The following is a 5,039-nucleotide window of genomic DNA, read 5'->3' as shown; positions in this document are numbered from 1 at the left end:
TGTGTGTGTGTGTTCACATTATAAGGGTTTTTGTTTTGTTTTTTGAAAGAGAGCAAGCAAGAAGAAAGAATTGTGTGTGGGGAGGGAGAAGAGAGAGAGAGAGAATATTGTGGCTCCTTTCTTTGGATATTTTTAAAAGTGTTATATGTGAAATAGCACTATGAAACACTTTACAGTCCATTCAGTTTCTTTTGGAAAATAATAGTTGGATTGAAATGAACACTTTAGAAGATATTTCATTTCTTGGCATTTAAAATCAATATTTTTCTCACTGTCATGAATATTTTTTGAGAAGCCTTGGCAGCTATTTTTGTTCATTGTAATTGTGACTCTACCGTAGGTGAAGATGGAACACCTTTCTCTCATTATTAAGAGCTTAGTAGCCCTGAGCTAAAGGCTGTGATTCTTCATGTCACCACTGTGGTGGCAAATAAGAATTCCCATTTAGTTGCTAGTAACCTCATTTGTCAAGAAGACTGTATTTCAAGTTCATATAGATTTAAGGCAAACAAAATCTAGACAGTTAAATGCTCCTTTGGTCATAAATTGCATTCATCAATTAGAGAAAAGCTAAACTAATAAGATATTAATTTTTCAGACTACTAACTTATTCAAATTTCATTTTTAAAAGATGTGCAAAGTTAATTTAATTTTCAAATTGGTTCTCCATTAGTGATATAGTTTCAGTGTGCTGCTAATGTAAAAGAGCACTTATATGAACCACATCTCAAGCTAGGGAGATATTAAATTCCCTAAACTTTCTTGAGAACGCAAAAGTGAAAATACGTTAGCAGAATGTTCTGCATGGCAGTTTAAAAAGGTATTTTAAAGTAAAAGCTTTGAAATTATTCTCAAGTCTTTCTTTATGCTTTCAATTTTAGCTGAGTTGATCAAGAATAAAAAAAAAAAAAAGGTCATGCTTTGAGAAACTTTAAATCTGTCTCAATCTTCAAATGACAAGCCTTTCAAGCCAAATGACTAAACTCTCAGAGGGGAGAAGTGCACACTGGGTCCCTCAGTGCCTCAAATAAACTCTAGAATTCTTATTAATGCAGCCATGGGTTACTGACTTGTGGAGCTTTATAAATCCGAGTTCAGATAATTTTCAGTTCATTTCCATTCTCTTATCTACCACCTAAAAATGCCATCTTTTAGTTTCCCTTTTAGAATCAGATTTAGAATCTGATTGAAAGCACAACAAAAACATGAACTTCCTAATGATGCAACAAGCCAGGTTAACCCAGGTGACCATCAAAAGTCTCACCAAGTCCTCTTTTCTACTCCCTTCATTTCCATCCCTTTCGCTGGAACAGATGTTATCATTTTGAAGATCATAAAAATTCATCATTGACAAGCCTTCATAAGCATCATTTTTTATCATTTCAACATTAATTCAGAACCTATCAGGTTTAGCTTACATTGCCTAACTTTCCATCAATACCCAATTGATTTTCCTAAATTCTTTATGAAATTTATTTTTTTTATTTTTCATCACCTAATTGATCTAAATTATGCTATAAGTGTGTGTGTATTTGCATGACAATATGCTATGGGCAAAACAATGAAAATCTCAAAACCTTGTAACTTTCTATTGTGCTTAATATCCATTTAAACATTATGTATACATATTTGTATATGTATATATGAAAAAGTGAAAATGTTTTTCTCTGGTACCATGTTTGAATACATAAAAAATTCTATAATAAGTAAAATCTTATATATATAGATATATATTATTGCTGCTGCATAAAGCCAAACATCTAAAACCAATTAAGCTGGAATTTATAACTTAAATTTGATGTGTCTTGAAAATATGTTTATTCAAGCTATTCATGAACATCATCATATCCTTTGCTATCATGAAAAGATTTTCTTCCTCCATATATATATTTAGATTTCACATAGGAGTGATATGTCTGACCTATTCCATTATTTCACTTAGCATAATGACTTTGTTTTTTCCATGTGATTACAAATGGTAAGGTTTCCTTTTTTAGGATTTGTACATTCCTTATAATTTCCCAACAATTATTTATCTAATTGTGATTTCAGAACATTTATAAAGTCATCTTTTGTAACTTCAGCATTGCCAAAATTCCTCCTTTCTTTCTTTCCTTCTGCTTGTCTCTTCAAAAGTTTCATTTTTTCAAGTAATATCACCACCATAACATTTTGCCAAAACATTTTTTCATAGGATTTCACAGTTTCTTTTGCAATGATTTTACTTCCAATGACATATTGAGTTGCAGTCTCAGATAGTTGCCTAGGAAGAGAAACCTTCAGATATTCACATATAGTCATATATGCCAACAGAATGTGCTTTGTCTTTGTGTACAACAGTTACTAACTCTTCTATAATATTTCCATATTCAGAGAATATCCATTTTTACAAGTTCTGCAGTCTGGTAGCCTGTATCTTCATAATCAAAACTAGCAAATTCAGAAGATAGGCATTTCAAAGAATCATGAAAATCCACTACAATTCCATTTAAAGGAGAGTAATATTTAAACTTGACTCCATTTAGATCAATAAACACCAAATTCTTCTGAAATGCTCATCAAACCCACCAAAGCATCATTACTTTCCCAGGATATTCACCTGGTAAATATGATATCCAAAACAACTGGCTTTAAATATTCTGTCACTTTTGATTTTCAAGGAATTGTGTAGAGTTGCTGGCTGTTTCCTTTTCTCTGTATTCCTTTATCAATTTGCTAATGAAAGAACAGCTTTCTTATGAACAATAACGATTAATCAGATAACTGAAGTATTATATTCCTGCTCTAATAGCTGAAATCTTCCATATGCAAAAGTATAAGAAAGCCCAACCCCAGCCAGCACCAAAAGTAAGGATAGTATCCCCATGAACTGTCACACTGGTAGCATTAAAAGTTTTTCCCACTGCATTCTTCAGGTTATTATACTCAGACTGGCCTATGGGATACACTCAGTTTATCAGTTGGCTATTCATTAGGATTCAAAATTCCTGCTACATTAAATTCATATATCTTTTGAGTAATTATAGAAACAACTTTATGCCTTTGGAAACCACTCCATCAAATACTGCTACATTGGGCCCCTCCCTGGTGACGCAGCAGGTTAAAGCACTGCACTAAGAAGTTTAAGCTACTTCCGCATGAGTTGGATCCCCGCCTGCCCCGAGGAGATCCACATGGTGCAGCAGACCTCTCCTGACCCACCCGCTGCTCCCCTCAGCAGTATACTTCATCGATCTGCCTGTTCTGCTCCCCATTCTGTCCCTGGTGAATCCTCTCAACCTCTGCATCTCTGGCCTGTACCCCAGTTCTGTATAAGTAAATAAATAAATCTTAAAAAAAAAAAATACTGCTACGTTGGCTATCACATTCCTATACTGGTCAAAGGTGGTGTCAAATACCAAAACTTTCAGAGGATTTTGATGACACACTTGAAGATGGAGTATTCTTTCAATGACTGTTTTTGAAGAACACGCTCAACATTTGTTCCAAATCTGGCAGAAACCTTAATACATATATACACTTAGAAAGTCAAGTGATTTTCAATTTATTTTTCAACACTTTCAGGATCAGCATTCTTCAGATCTCTCCTGTTTCTAATGAGAATTACTGATAGTTGTGCTTCAAAGGCAAGAAAGAATTATGCTATGGTTTGGGCTTGAATACTCATATTAGAACTAAATACATATTTTAGATTTGTTTGGGCCACAAAATGTTATTGACATGTCTATTAAATTTCATTCCCCAATAATCAGAAAGGCATATTAGCATTAAGGCATGGTGGGGCTCAGTAAGAAAAAAACAAAGGACTGATTAGCAAACAAGGTCAAAATGTCCTTCTTATTAAAGTTAAATAATTCCACATTGTATATAACATTTTCTTTATTCATCTACTCATTCACCTACTAATGAGTATTTATCAACCTTTTACTTCCATATCTTGGTTACTGTGAATGCTACTGTAGTGAAGCATGCAAGTACACATATCTCTGAGATACCGTAGTGTAAATAAGATTGTTCTGTGCTGCTTCTGTGCTGCTGGTCTCTATAGCTATCACCTGCAGCCTTGAATGCCACGGCACTTGGGATTGTGGGCCCAGGCATACATTTGCCTGATGGTGGACACCCGAAGAATGATGTAGACATGCATAAGTGGGAACACCTGAACGCGCCACTAGGCCGAGTCACACAGGTGAATGCAGAGTACGTGATGCTGAAATAGCTGCAAGAGGATGAGTGAATACAGAGAAGAAGAGAACTTGAGAGAACACCAGAGGAAGCCCAAAGAGTAGAGATTTGCTGCCAGCCTCCCAGTCTCCCACCTGCCTCGCCTACACTGCACCTGGTTACCTCATTACAAATGTAGAAAGGTTATTAAAAGCCTAAAAAAACCACTAAGGACTCCTGGACTCTTTAACCACTTCCTGAGACAAAAGAGAACCTGCTCCATGCCTTGCTGGCACTATAGATACTGATTGTAATATATTTCATATTGAATTGCATTCTCAAGTAGTTGCCTAGGAAGAGAATACTTCAACCATTCACATATAGTCATATATGCCAACAGAATGTGCTTTGTCTTTGTGTACAACAGTTACTAACTCTTCTATGATATTTAGTGTCCAACTGTTTATGTTTTTAGGAATTTTATGTATTTCAATATACTAAAAGATACAAGGAGAAAATAGTATCTCAATATCAATAAATAACACCTCTAGTACATTTGTAATGAAAGGAACTCCATGATATAAAAATTTCTCTTTTTTTTTTTTTTTTTGAAAAAGAGGGCCTCCTTGGTGGTGCAAAGGTTAAAGTCTGAGCAATATTAAGTTGTCACCAGCACGAATTCCATCCCCATCCAGGGAGCTGACTTATATGATGCAGTAAACATTTCCTGTCTTGCCCGCTGCTCCCCTCAGCAGTGTATTTCAGCAGTAGATCCACCTGTCCTGCTCCCATTCTGTTTCTGGTGAATCCTCTGGTGGATACCCTAGATCTTGTATGCATAAATAAATATTTTTGATTGTTTAAAAAAGAAGGAA

General features: G+C 35.0%; 1 pseudogene; it reads right to left on the bottom strand.

Moving 5' to 3' along the window:
• Nucleotides 1–2,028: 2,028 nt before the first annotated feature.
• LOC101626611 lies at nt 2,029–4,143 on the bottom strand (annotated as a pseudogene).
• Between the last annotated feature and the right edge of the window lie 896 nt (nt 4,144–5,039).

The sequence above is a fragment of the Condylura cristata genome, unplaced genomic scaffold, assembly GCF_000260355.1.
Source record: "Condylura cristata isolate star-nosed mole 26May11 unplaced genomic scaffold, ConCri1.0 scaffold00001, whole genome shotgun sequence".
In the NCBI taxonomy this organism is placed as follows: domain Eukaryota; kingdom Metazoa; phylum Chordata; class Mammalia; order Eulipotyphla; family Talpidae; genus Condylura; species Condylura cristata.
Note: the sequence above shows the minus strand (reverse complement) of the source record. Positions and strands in the feature narration are given on the sequence as shown.